This window comes from Pinus tabuliformis, chromosome 9, assembly GCF_031772625.1.
Source record: "Pinus tabuliformis cultivar Carrire ecotype Pingquan chromosome 9, CPIR1, whole genome shotgun sequence".
Lineage (NCBI taxonomy): Eukaryota > Viridiplantae > Streptophyta > Pinopsida > Pinales > Pinaceae > Pinus > Pinus tabuliformis.
This window is the reverse complement of record NC_142307.1, coordinates 22,800,538-22,815,688: the sequence shown is the minus strand read 5'-3', so window position 1 is coordinate 22,815,688 and position 15,151 is coordinate 22,800,538. Positions and strand designations below refer to the sequence as shown.

The 15,151-nt window shown below is 41.5% G+C and overlaps 1 protein-coding gene across 1 annotated transcript in view; it reads right to left on the bottom strand.

Annotated features, from left to right (window-relative positions):
- LOC149146917 (RNA helicase, ATP-dependent, SK12/DOB1 protein) overlaps positions 1–15,151 on the bottom strand; it is a 565,347-nt gene that overhangs the window by 307,086 nt on the left and 243,110 nt on the right. The gene's annotated exons all lie outside the window — the stretch shown is intronic.

The window sequence follows — 15,151 nt, the reverse complement described above, 5'->3', positions numbered from 1 at the left end:
ACTAGATATCTCAAAACTAATTTTTCAAGAAGGTAAAAAAGTACTACAAAATATGCAAAGAGAAGTTGACAAGATCGCTGCTGAAAAAAATGAAGAAGTTTCGCGACTTAAAGACCATAGTGAAAAACTATTGACGCAAATTAAGAAGCTTAAAAGGACAAGAAGTCATTGGAAAACAAGGTACAACAACTTATTGAGAAAAACGCATCGAATGTAGAAGTCCAAGTTGAAGAGAAAGGAATAAATATTGATCCATTGAATATCGTAACTCAAGAAGGCAAACTGGTTGAAGAAAAGACGCACTTCGATGCTGCAGTTCAGATGATAAGCGTCCCAAGTGAAGGTTTTGTAACCAACTCAACAACATCATCACCTGAAGTAAATTAGAGTACCGCCACATACATGATAGGGGAACGCCAAATACATGATAGGGGAAAAACAAACCAAAAGAACTCTTTATCTACATCCAAATCAATCTACGAATCTGTATCACTCTGAACATAAACAACAAACTTAAGTTCCGAAGACTACTAATGTCACTACAATTCAGTCTTGTGACCACAATTCACACGAAGTATCCAGTAACCACAAGATTCCACAGAAGATTAATTTAGGATGGTCAGATCCATTCTTAGTGTGATAGTTTTGTTTAGTTTTGTTTATCACTTAGAGGATCATATCGTTTGTTTTGACGAAGATGACAGTTCCGAGACAAGAAGCCATCCAAAACAGTAAAAAGAGACCAAGCTTTTTGTCAATAAGCTTTGAGGACAAAGCTTTTTGAGGAGGAAGACAATGTTATGCATAAAATGTATATAAAAATAATGATGAAATTGTAATAATGATTAGTTATTAGTATTTACTACTAAAGAGGCATGTTTAAATGGAACATGACCTTCCATGAAGAGGTACATGTTGGCATTATGATACAAGTGTTGTCCTTGATGGCAACTCACTCACAGGTCAGTTTAGTTTTGATGAAAGGCAATCCACAGTGTAACAAATCCATTTAGATGTAACAGGGCATTGGTACAGAAGAACAGAAAGATGGAACTAAAGTCAACTAATAAGTATGAAGAAGTTGAAAGTAAAGGATGGTGAAAAGAAGTTTAAGATGTATACGTAGGTCCACTTAGTCAAAACATCATATACACGCAGGTCCACGGAAAAAAAAGCGTGTATACGTATACACGCACTCTCGCAAGAGGAAAAGTGCGTATATGTATATGTTAGCGCTCAAATTTGCCTCAGGCTGGGGAAGGCGAAACTCAAGGCAACATCAAACCAAGCTCAGCCTCGTAGCTAGCCCTACGAGGACAGGAGAGAGCTCTCTCCGGGTCTATCTCGGCAAAAGGTCTTCAAAGGGGCTGAAATGACCGATATGAATACTGATTTTAGGCTAGTAAATTGAAAAGATATTTTTATTTAAAATTTTTAGGGTTTCGTTGGAAAACAGGGAAAGGCAATTTTGGGTGCGGGGATGTGACACAGTTTCTGCAGAGGTCTTTTTGGGGCAAGGTAGGCAATCGTCCTGATGTCTTTAAAGGAATTGAATGGATAGAAATGACTAGTGAGGAGCTAAGGAGAGCGAGAAACTTTCAGGAGTTCTCCTTAAACAGATGAAAACATAGATATTAAACAAACTTAAAGGCAGAGCATACAAGATTATGAATTCTACCTTAACACTTCATTTGTTTAATTTGCAGAAGAGAATAGTAGGAAAATGATACACATAACAAACTTACAAGTACATGAGAGAAACAAACCATCAACACAAATAACCACAGGAATCCCAAAAAGTGCTGCAAAACCCTGGTCTTTCCTTTGCCAAAATTGCAGAGATACAATGTGTAATACAGTCTAAGCTTATCCCCCAAGAGTCCAACCTCTGCTACTGAATGAAAATTTACATATATAGACCAAGTTAACCTCATTCCCTACCCTCTAGGGGTCGAGCTCCTCCTTCTAGGAGTTGTTTCAACCAATTCTAAACATGGAGCAGGAATCTAGTTGACCAAAACAACCTACCACTAAAAAGAAGGAAACTGATTTCATTACATTAATTTCTTGGTAATTTTGTGAATGAACCATCTAGAAGGAGATAAAAGTGCCATATTACCTTATATACATCAATTTACATCATGGTGAGTCAAAAATAACATCAAGGAGAAAAACTAGTGAAAACTGGCCGATTTCCTGAGCTGAAGGATGAAAACTGGACCAAAAACCTCTACGCGCAGCGCCTTGATCTCAATGCGCAGTGCACCTTTCAGACTGATTTTGAGGCACTTCCCGGCATGCAAATTGAGCTCAATGTCAAACACACATGGAAAACATAGAATAGGAAAGATAAATCATTCAGTACCTTTTTTTATTAACAATAGATATACATTTATAGTACAAATATGTGACTCTTGGGTTTCAGATCCCAAGGTCTCTTGGACTCCTTTTGTCCATTCGACTAACCCACACTAACCCACTTAGGATTAGGTGTCCAACATTCCCCCCCTTAATCCGAAGGGTTATGTATGAGTCCAAGAAGAGAGCTGTAATACAAAATGTTCAAAAAATGCATGGCAGCACTAGGCTGAATGTGCTCTCTGAAATGTTGGTATAAAGAGCGGTGGTTTAAGGATGACCACCAACACTGGAACGCTTAGTGCAGTTCCCGGAACTCTTCCAAAACTGGCAAGAAACTGAAGTTTTCTGCTAGAGGAAGTGATCCTATTGTTTTAAAGAGGGAAACCTTCAACCATAAAAGGGAGGTCTCACCCCGCATAAAAGGTAAAAATTCAACCTGAAAAGGGAAGTCTCAACCTGTGATGGTTTAAGGATAACCAACAACTCTGGAATGCTTAATGCAATTCCTTGAACTCTTCCAAAACTGGCAAGAAGTTGGTGTCTTCTGCTAGAGGAAGTGTTCTCAATTTTGTTCACGGGCATCTTTGTCTCTGGCTACAACTCTGAAACTGGTGTGGCAGGTTGTGGCTCAGGCTCGCTTGATGTGACTTTGAAGCTTGTAGAAGACCATCATTTCCCCCCCTGTCAAATACAAGGTGAGAAGATGGAGAAAACTCAACTGCAAGACTGTTCAATACTCTGGAACAAGTTCTGACATGTGTTTGGAATATCTTCTTGGCTGTTGATGCCCATTGCCAAGAAGTGATCCATCCAAGATGAATCTTTGTTCTTGCAGGACGTTTGTTTTTGAAGCATCTGTTTGAAGAATGAGTGGTTTTATGACAGTGCTTACATGGATGAAGATCAAAATAGTGATCTTTCAAATGGCCAACTCGGTCACAGTGTTGGCATTTCACAATCTGTTGTTGTTGTTGTTGCTGCTGTTGTTGCTGTTGTTGTTGTGGAAGAGGGGCAGAGTCTGGAACAGCTGAAGCTAAACTGTCATGAGGAGCAGGTGAACTGTCATAAATGAATCCAGCACTCTGAAACTGAATGGGCTTGGCATAGTCTGGAATATGAAAGGACAAGTCCTTGTCATATCCAAGACCAGTTCTGTGCTTGTTGTGGACAAGTTGTTCCCAAGGTCTGATGATGGGCTTGGGAAGTGCAGATTGAGTTTCTGCATCTGCATGTACAACTGTTGCTTTATCTGAATGAACTGTAACATTATTGACTTGCTGTTTATGGGAGTCTGTTTCATTGTTCTGAACAGAAACAGGTTCAGAATGATGACTCCACTACTGTAATTCTTCCTGCTGCAGTTTTGATTCAAGCTGCAAAAACTCTATCTTTTCTTGTGCATATTGCAGACATGTTTGAATGTCTGAAAGAGAGGCTTTGTTAATTTTGACTGTGCTGTTAGCAGTGGACATGATTAGAGTTCTCAATAACTCTAATATTCTTTCAAGCTTAGCCATTTTTCTACACCTTAAAAATCCTCCAAATCCCACAGAAAAATGTAAGCTGCTAAATATCTTCAAGTTGCACAAGAAAGCCCTATAGCTTAAAAGGAAAAATCAACCAGAGATATCTTGAAACTATCAAAATTATACAAATATCACCAGACTTTCAGAGATTCTGTTCTTTAAATTCTGTAGAAATTTCACATCTGACTAGACCTTTTAAATTACGTAGCTGATTTCTTCAAACTTTATAGAACTTGCCTCTATATCCCTTCTGGAAGCTCAGGAATGCAAAAAGAATAAAAAAATCCGCGAATACCAGCAATGGAGACGCGGCTCAAACTCCACGAATATACACAAGGGTAGCTTGACCTCTTCCTTCAAGAATAATAAACAGCAAGAATGAGAGGCTCAAAGTCCTTCCGACACAGATACAATAGATATGTTTCACCCTTAAAATGCTCAGGTATACCAGGATACGCTTTGTATGGATGCACAACTAAATGACTTCTTCCTTCTTTGAAATTCGAACTTCAACTACAGGAATGGATTACATATACCTCTGATATATCAATTCTAATAATAACAGAGATCTGAAGTAGAATATACCAGCAAATGTTAGGAAGAACAATGGCTGTAGATAAGTGTTATAACATCAAAGAAGCTCCATCATTACAGAGAAAACACCACAGTGATAATATATGCAACGTATTCAGCTCCAAGACAGAGAAATAAATATGGAGTGTCTTCAATATATTCACAGCCACACAATCCCAATGAGATGAGGAGTAACAAGTTCGAACCACCCAGAATAGCCTTCCACAAAATTGTGACCAGCGCAACACACAGTGCTAGGGATGCTCACACAAGTGAAGAATATTCAGCTACCACCAGTTCGATTCTCGCACGAGCTTTCAAGCTGCCATGTTAGACAGGGATTCAACACATTCAACTTAATACTCAAAACTGATCAGCGTTAAAGAACACATATAAATATATGGGCAGCGCTCTGAGTGTTAATGGACAGCGCTCTGAGTGTAAACCGCAATGCAAGACAGCGCAAATATTCACCAGAGTTTTATACAACACATAAGGACAGCACAAAAATAATACAAAACATTCAATGGACAGCGCATCGATTTAATCATTCCTCGTTCCTTGTTTCAACAGACTTTGATGGGAGGAGCAATGCGCATGTATACCAACGGACGGCAGCTTTCCTTAATCCTGGTTCGTCTTTCCACCATGCCTTTTAATGGGATTATGTTGATCAAATGAGCCTTTGATGTTGTTCCAGACCTTGAGTCAACAATTCTAAGAGTGCACGTTCACAAAATCCACACTGCATCTACTCTAACCTTACAAATAATAGACAGAAACTATGGTGAGTCCAGTTATCCCATATAATATATTTGATCACACCACATTACATTTATATAAACCGTGCAAACCAACAGATCGGTTACACCAAAGGGGACCGCGCTGCAGCTGTATTCACAACCTAAAACATACAGAGGATGCTATTTCGAGGATTAGCGACGCAATTTTCTTTCATCTGAGAGTGCCCTGGCAAACCTGGTCAATGCATCCCTGTTCGTGCCTTCGTCTGGCAGTGGCTCAAAAACACCGCTTTCTATATTACTCTTGAAACTGGACCGTCCAAAAGCTCTTTGCCTTTCTTCTCTGACGTTTTAATCACTCTTAGATTGGAAGACAATGCAATGGTAATGTCGATTCAATTGCTGTTGCAGTGGTCTCACATCCACTATCCACCAGAGTGGTTGTGACTATCACGACTCGATGCAGTGGAAACTCCAAACAACCGAAGCAAAATCCTTCAAATAATTTTGAAATTCTTCCTCGTTCTTTTCCATGTAAAGGTAGATATTGTCGCAAATGGTAGCTCTAAGCTGGTCTACGGTACCCTCCTTGTTTCACTCGGCATCTTCAAGAATAGGGTACGGAGTGGTCAAATATGTGTGGAACTTCCCCATCCACTCCTTCATATGATTCTCAACGAACTCTGGGAGCTCCTGAATGTTCAAAGAATAGAAGACCCGGAGTAATACACGATGCTATAAGAATCTTGCGCCAACACTAATATCATTCGAATTAATCAGAATCTTAGACCAAGTGGTTCCAATTTGAAGTGCAGTCTCCCTCATGGACTGACCGCCACACATATCCACCTTCTACGCTGACCGATTGACTGCTTTGCATGTGCTTCAAGCTTCAACCACAACGCCTCAAATTCTCAAAACCTCAACGCTTCCCGCGGAATTAGGGCGATTCCGTGCTCCTTTCTCGCTCGAATTCAGTAACCGTAACTTGACAGAACGGTGTAATGGCTATTACAAGTATGCGGTGTGTTATTGTTTCAGTAACGCTAACTTGACAGAGGCAGCACATTCAGTATTGCAGGCGAGAATAATCAGGTGAATTGTCAGGCAGTAGAGGCGCTTTTCTTAGAAGAACAGTGCAGAATGGCAGAGACATAATGCGAATATGATGGACAGAGAGCGTTTTTCTGCGGCCCGTCCTGAACATGCTAAGTCGATCGTGGAATAAAGCTATGACAAAGCAGTACAGATTAGGTTATGAGTGTCTTTACAACCGTGGTATCCTCTCCTCTGAACCATCCATCTTTTACGATTGCACGCGTGGCAATGAACGTTTCATGCTTTCGGTGTGGAATCCTTTTCTTCCTTTTGCCTGGAGTACGCTTCCCCAACCTCCAATTACTTGGATATCAACAAGTAAAATTGAGATTGCGAGCGATGGTGAGTGTGTATATGCACTCATTCCAGGTTTTGCTGACGTGTACCATGTGTGGATGCTCAATTTAAGAGAGTTCAACATCCATTGGAAGAAACTCCCTTCCTTGCCAAGATTGGGGAGACATGTTTACGCGGCCAATTGTGAGGGAGAGAGCTACATATGGCAGGGAAGAAGAGCTATTTCATCGCAAGCAGATGGAATATGGAAACTCTCAAGAAGTAAAGAGAATAATAGCGAATGGCTTTGGCAATATATTAACCTGCAAACGCTGCCTCCTAAAAACTTGAATTTGGATGCCTCACATAGGGTCCCATCATATATTCAGATAAATGAAGTATCAAATGGCGCTGTTGTGATTTATCTATATGGAAGACTTTCCTTTCCTTATCATACGTTAGAAAATCTCATTCCAGGAACCCCACAAATTGCCACATGTATGTATTTTATTCCGGCTGTAGATGGAGCTGGAAGCGGTGTGAGCGAAACCCAGTCCGTCATCCGCGGTGACCTGTACTTCCCAGGACGCGATACCGAGGATGGTGAGGTATTGATATTATTTGAGGAATATGATGGACAGAGACGTTTTATGAATCAGTGAGAGAGCATGAAACGCTTATGGACAGAGAGCGCAGGTAAAAATATGGCAGACAGACATGTCAGAAGAACCGCTTGGACAGTGCTGGACAGCGCCAGGAGCAGCTAACATTTAGCTAAAGAAATATTCGTGAGAAAATATTCCTGAGATGCAGAATTGATGGCAGAAATGACTGCACAGAAAGGCCATAAGACAAATGGCTCACATTAATTATGCAGGGCAGGAATACGCCTGCTCTGATACCATGTTAAACACACATGGAAAACATAGAATAGGAAAGATAAATCATTCAGTACCTTTTTTTATTAACAATAGATATACATTTATAGTACAAATATGTGACTCTTGGGTTTCAGATCCCAAGGTCTCTTGGACTCCTTTTGTCCATTCGACTTCCACACTAACCCACTTAGGATTAGGTGTCCAACACTCAAGATAGCTCGTTGGAAAGCCCTGGATGTCTACTTTCCAACCTAAGTGGAATTTCTCAATTTGGAGCTCATTTGCCCCCTCAAAACTGCATTCTCCCAGAGGTACTTCCTGCTGTGGCAAAAGGTGGCAGCAAGGTGGTTTTTATGGTGTTTTTGAGCCTTTTGACCGTCCAGATCTCGATGAAATGCTTCGGCAATAGCTGAGCAGGCATATTTCATCATGACAAATCCAAAAATGCAAACTGTTTGTGATTTGGACCTCCCAATCTTACGGGCAGCGCATTGCGCGTTGAACCAAAAAACCTGTTTTTAGGACAAAATTTTCAAAAATGACAAAAATTTCTCCAAATTTGCCCAAATTTGGAGTAATGACCCTCTATCATGTATGTTGCCCCACCAATGAAGCCTCGGCCAAAATTTGGAGTGGGTCGGGCTTTTTCTGCCGTTTCAGTGCCTTGCTTAATCGCCTCTTAAGGATCTTCATCTTCGCTTTGCAAACATGCATGCGGGCCCAGTAATGATTTTTCATGTGACGAAGCAAGTCTTTGTCTCTATTGGCCTTCGCCAGCAACCCCTCCAAGTGTCGGTTGACCTTCTCAAGCACAAATTGCTGCGCAACAGGTGTCAAATCACCCGGTCTTTTACGGGCCAACCTACGGTCTTCACGGATTCGTTGCAGCTCTATAAGTGTGTGCTCATCCTCTAACTGTTTATTGCGCTGCTCTAGATACCTGATATATGAAGCTGTCTCATCATGACTAGTAACAAAACCCGATGGCTCGCCTGAAGGCCTCTCCTCATGCTTGGGCTTCTTGCCCTTATCCTGTACCTGCGGTGCTGCTGTCGAAAGCGAGGCCCCTTCCACACGAGGTGGAGATAACACTCGCTGTGCTGATGAAGTCAACGAGACCCCTTCCACCCCGGGTGAAGATAGTACTCGTCGTGCAGATGCAAATAAGGCCCTGTGTCCTCGCTGATATGTTACACATGCTAGAGCGCTGACATGCTCTGTCTCAGGAATGTCAAACTGATGTGAAGGCCCTGCCTCATCATGAACTATCTCTGGAGCTGGCTGAGGCGCTGTGAAAAGGTCACGAGAAATAAAATCCTCCCAAGTGATGCCCTGCTGTGCCAACTGATGAACCACTACGATCTTGATCAACGCGTAATGATAAATACTATTATGCTGCTGTGCTGGGGTCTTCCTTTGTACAAGAGGCACCATCTTCTCTATGTTGCGAAACATGAAGTATGGAATGTTCATCATACGTACCCTTGTAAAATGCATCAACAAACGGACATGGTACGCATAAAGACGGGAGAATCTGCCCTCACAACTGAAATACCGAATGATGAGTTTCATCAAAGGTGCAAATTGATCTTTGAGGTATTGAAAAGGAAAAATGTTGCTCAAGTGCCTCATATAACCAGGTTTGATGTATGGTTGATAGTAAGATTTCTCTAACTGCTGACGTTTATTCCATTGCTCTCCAATATTTGGTATCCCAGTGGCCTCCGCAATAGTCTCTGGTGACAAAATGAAATCCACTCCGGCGAGATTTACATGGCCATCATGTAAATGTAGAATGAACAAGCGAGCTAATTCACGATGATGCTGAATTTGTGAAATTAGCTCACAATAATGATAGCATGACTGTCGACGAAAACAATCCATTGCAAGCGGGCAAGCCTGCAATTGCTCCAAAGAAGTAGGCTCTTCCCTGCGAGGCTTACCACCTTTGCGAGACCTTCGTGGCACACTACCCTCTGTTGTAGAATCACTGTCATACCCCTACTCATAAGATGAATTTGTGTCCGACATAGCTCTGAAAATACAATGTCTGAAAAATGTATGTTGTCTGCAATGGTAGGTTGTAGGTGTGGTGAAATTACTTTTTCAATACATGCTCAAAAACCAACCGAAATATCATGAGAGTTATGCAATAATAGACATTCTGTTTTAGTGTATTGAGCATAAAACAGTCATAAGGGCAGTTGGACAAATGGACCAAAATGTGATGTGTTGCTGGCTCAAAGCTTTCAAATGGGCATGGAGTTATGTTTCACCATGGAGCTAATCTTCATCAATCATCCATAAACACCCTTAAGGCAGATTTTGGTGAGACCTAGGGTTTCATTTGATGACCTAGGGTTTCATTTGTTTCTCACATCCAACACATCACACCTCTCTTCAAACACACCATAAATGATATGAAATTGATTGAATCGATCATAGAACACCTACTTGCAAATTTGGAGGCAATTAGACACGATTTGGGCGCTTTTCCTGGGACTGTGATTCAACGCGCAGCGTGCCACCCCAACGCGCAGCGCACCTCCCAACGCGCAGCGCCTGTGTAAATTTACACTGGCTCCAGTTGCCCAACGCGCAGCGCTCCACCCAACGTGCAGCGTGCTCTTTCTACGCGCAGCGCGCACCTGTAAGACTGTCCACGGGTATATAAACTTGGTCTTTCACCTTCCAATGCTTGAACATGCTCTTGCCTTGATTGTTGGTGAACAAATAGACTTGATTCGCCCTTTTATAAGCAAACAAAATATCTCATTTGAATTAAATTGAACCAAAAACCCACTTTGTAAGGTTTGGCACTTTTCACTTTTGGTCCTTTAATACAACACTGTTTTTTTATTTTTCTTGCTTTTCTAAGGTTTGGACTGATCATTTTGGCTGATTTTTGCAGGGATTTGGCGTTTTGACTTTGGAGAAGATCAGAGACTTGCTCTGAAATCCTTTGGGATAAAACAAATATAAATATTTACATTAACAATTTTTAGGTCCAAAACAGAGTTTTGGACTAAAAATGTTTTAAAATGCTTTATGAAAAAATTATTTTGAACTCAACCTCATGGCCTGCAGGGTTGTTTTATGTATATGCAAAGGACTAACAACTCTAGACTCTATGACTAAAGACCCTAATCATGTATGATGATGAATGCAATGACCATGTACTTGTAACTTTTAGAGAAATTTTTGACTAACCCTGCAGGGACAAACATGAGGGAACACAAGACAACCAGACCCCCTCGTCAGTAAAAGGCATGCCCCTAGCGGAATGCAACGGAGTGGAACAAGCGAGACACCTAAAAATGATATGCAAAAACGAAAAGATCTCTGACGGAGGGCTGTAATAAGGACCGACTCTAACAGTATACACACACTCTCGCAAGAGGAAAAGAGCGTACAAGTTGGATAATCAAGGAATTTCAAGAGTAGAGAATACCAGGGGTCAATACCATGGTATTAGCCCACAATATTGAGTGGAGTAACGACTATTTGATCCCGTCCAAGAATACCACGGGTCCTAAGTGGTTTTGGTCCGAGGTATTGATAAAGGCCCACCTTGGGCAAGTGAAAAGGATTTCTAAGGGTTTTTATCAGGGTTGCAGGAATCGCCCCCCCCCCCGCCGGATCCAAACCCGGAACCGCGGATCGGAGCGAACCGTCCCGGAATCCACCCTGGAAGCGCGGATCGGATTTGGCGGTTGCGCGGATCCGTTAAAAAAAAAACGATTCCTGCCTTTTTGGGTTGCGGCCGCCCGGAACCGCGGATCGGAGGGCGGTTCGGGCACGGGGTGGCGCCACGCTTCCGGCCCGGAACCGCACGCCACCCAGGCGCTTCCGGAAGCAACCCCGCGGCCAGCGGATTTTTAATTTATTTTTTTTAAATTTGTTTTAACATGTGACTTAACTAGCATGAGGGGGTGGGTTAGGTTAGTTTAGGGTGAGTCTAGGGTGACTTTAGAAAAGAATAAAGCCCCCATTCTCTTCTCATTTTCTCACTTTGAGTTTATGAGAGTTGGAGAAGAGAAGAGAGGAGAGGAGAAGAGAAGAGAGGAAAGGAGAGGAGAAGAGAGGAGAGCTTGGAGGAGTGAAGAAGGAGGAGCTAGGAGAAGGAGGAGGAGCTAGGAGAAGGAGGAGGAGCTTGGAGCAAGAGCTTGGAGGACTTCATCTACAAGAGCTAAAGAGGTAAGTTCAAACCCCAAACTCCCTTGTTTTTTTGAAAAAAAAATTGTATTTTTCTCCTCCCTCTCCTACTCTTTCCCATTGTTTCTACTTGCTCCTTTATTTACAGGTTGTCCACCACCTATATCCATATTCCAAGATGGTGTTCTTTTGGCTTCTATGTATCATTCCACTCTTGGTTTTAATGATGGCAAGGGTGAGGAATAGAGGGGAAGAGGAAGGGGATGAACTTGGTCCTAATAGTAGTGACCCAATGTATGATGAGGAGGAAGGGTTTGAAGAGGAAGGGGATGAACTTGAAGAGGACACTGAAGCACAAGATGGGAAAGGTACATCAAATCCCTTGTGGAACTATGTGACCAAACTTGAAGGGGGAAAGGGTGGTGGATCTTACAAATGGATGTGCCCTCATGATTGTCATGGAGGAAAACCATATACGGGTTCATATACCCGTCCGAGGAGGCATCTTTGTGGGGTGCTAGAGAGTGATGAAAAAAAGGGTTCTGTGGGGGTAGCCATTTGCCCAAAAATTTCAAGTGAACAAAGACAAAAATACATCAAAATAGAGATGGCTGCACAACAAAAAAACAAGAAACAAAAAACTCATTCAGAATCAAGTGCAAACTCTAAATTTGGTAGTTGCCCATCTCCTCATGGTACTTCTGCAACCTCTGGAGGTAGAAAAACAATAGGGGATTTCCTTAATGTTTCTGGGAGGGATGATGTGGATGGAAAGGTAGTCCGTTTTCTTTGTGCTTGCGGTGTACCATTCAATGTGCTTCGCTCTCCCTATTGGCATGACATGGTAAAGGCCATCAATGAAGCCCCAAAAGGATACAAGGCCCCCAACTATGAGAAAGCTAGAACAGTGTTATTAGAAAGAGAAAAAGCTAAGGTTCAAAGAGCTTTGACACGTTTTACACATGAGTGGGTGGATTATGGGGTATCCATTGTATCAGATGGGTGGACAAATATTAGAAACCAACATTTGATAAATGTTCTTGGTGTTTCTTCTAAGGGTGCAGTATTTATTGCATGTCATGACTCCTCCTCCATCAGTGCAACTGCACAAAACATTGCAGATCTCCTATTGAAATCAATCAAAGATGTTGGTCCGAATAATGTGGTTCAAGTGATCACAGATAATGCAACAAATTGTAAGGCAGCAGGAAAAATTATTGAGCGTACTCATCCACACATCTTTTGGTCTGGGTGCCTGGTTCACACATTGAACCTTTTGATGCATGATATTGTGAAACACAAAGAATGTGGGTGGATTGCTGAGGTTTACAGGAAGGGAAGCAGCTCATTAAATTCATCACAGGGCATACAAGGGTAAACTACTTCTATGGCACTTACTCCAAGTTGCAATTGCTTAAAATTGCAAAGACAAGATTTGCTAGTTATTACCTCACCTTTAGGCGGCTAGTGAAGGTGAGACAAGCTTTAACTAATCTGGTGTGTGCTGAAACATGGGATGAAATTAACCAATGTACAGATGGTGCTACTGCTAATGTAGTCAAGGACACTGTTCTTGACACTTACTTTTGGTCACAGGTTAAATATGTTTTGCAATTCACCAAACCAATTTATTACATGATCAAGTTTGCAGATTCAGATCGACCAGTAATTGGGGAGGTGTATGAGCAAATGGATAGCATGTTGGGGCAGATTAAAGACATTGTTGAGCCTAGAGATACCACCTTGTACAATTATATTCGTGAAGAGGTGGAAAAGCGATGGGATATGCTAAATGTTCCATTGCATGCATTAGCATATGTTTTGACACCTAGGTACTATCATCCATCATGGCTTTCAAAACCAGCACCTGGGGGGGAAGCAGGAAAAAACCACACCAAGATAAAGAGGTTCACGAAAAATATATGGCTGCATTGAGTAGATTAATCCCTGATAATGAGGAGGCTGCATTGGTACGGAGACAGGTGAGCAACTATACGCTCAACACTGGTCCATTTGGGAGCATGCATTCAATTGAAGATCGAGAGCATTTTTCTGCTCTTGAGTGGTGGAACATGCATGGAGGGCCTACTCCACTTCTACAGAGTTTGGCATTGCGGGTGCTATCACAGGTGGTAAACACTTCTTCTGCAGAGAGGTGTTGGAGCTCTTATTCTTTCATCCACAGTGTTAAAAGGAACAGGTTGAGTTTAGACCGGGCAGAGAGCTTGGTTTATGTTCATTACAACTTGCGATTGTTGTCCCATTACTGTGAAGATGCAAAGTCTAATAAAGACTTGTTGACTTGGGACAAGCATCCAGAGGAGCCCAATTTGGAGGATGGAGTGTTGCAACTAGAGCAATTAGAGGATGCTCTTATCCAGGTATGTCCATTGTGGTATGAATTTTCCAATTTTCCCTTATAAAGCATTTCTCTAATTCATGTTTTTAATTTTTTTGTTAACTAGTGTTTTTTTTTTTTGCATGAATTTTTTGAGCGATTCTAGGATGATGATGACCGTGTTGATATGCCACCACCCCCACCCCCATCTGGTCCTAGGTTCCATGGTTCAACACCAACAGCAGGCGGTTCTTCTTCATCAGTTCCAGTGCCACGACTTACACAGGGACCATTTTCTTCATTGCCACCACGTGGAGGCACGCCGTCACGTTCTATTCGTGGTGGAAGGAGGAGAGATTAGTAGATATATTCACAATCTACTTCTTTTTGTCATAGTCTATAGATTACTCATTAGACTTGTAGACTTGTGAATTTGAATTTTGAACCTTTTGGCTTGGCGGTGACCAAGTGACATATTTTGTAAACATTATTATTTGAATTTTGGACATGACAAATGTTGACAGTTGCTCACTTGCTAGATAAATCATAATATGCTCTATGTTTTATGTTTTATAATATGCTTAAATGTTTTATGTTTTTATAATATGCTTAAAAATTTGATGTATGTTTGTAATAGCTAGAATATAGATGATTGTTGTACATACTAGTAACTACAATGGAATCATGGATGCCATATCTATCTTGATTTATGCAAAAATATGCATGTTTTCATGTCTTCTACAATTAATTTGGTATTTGGGATGTTTGTTTTGAGTATAAATGCAAAAAAATATATAAAAATATATATATATATAGCAGACGCTTCCGCGGACGCTTCGCTCCCTAGATTTTTGGAAAATGACGCTTCCGCGCTTCGCGCTTCCGCTTCGCTCCCGCTTCGTGCAACATTGGTTTTTATGTTGCAGGGGCTATGTTGGTGATTTGATCTGAAATATTTTGTGCACCTTGAATTCAATGTTGGATCAGGATCATGAGACCTGAAATGACTTATCATTGAATGATCTGGTATTGGTTGGGCCAGATCTAATTGTGTGCACCTGTTTTATTCTTTAAATGTCATAATCTGGGTTTGTCTAAAGTTCGGAATAGCAGCGAAGTTATGAGTTAATATTTGCAGATCTGTACGCTAGTTCACCTCGGTAAAAGCACGTGTACACGCAGGTTCTACTCTTCCAAGTA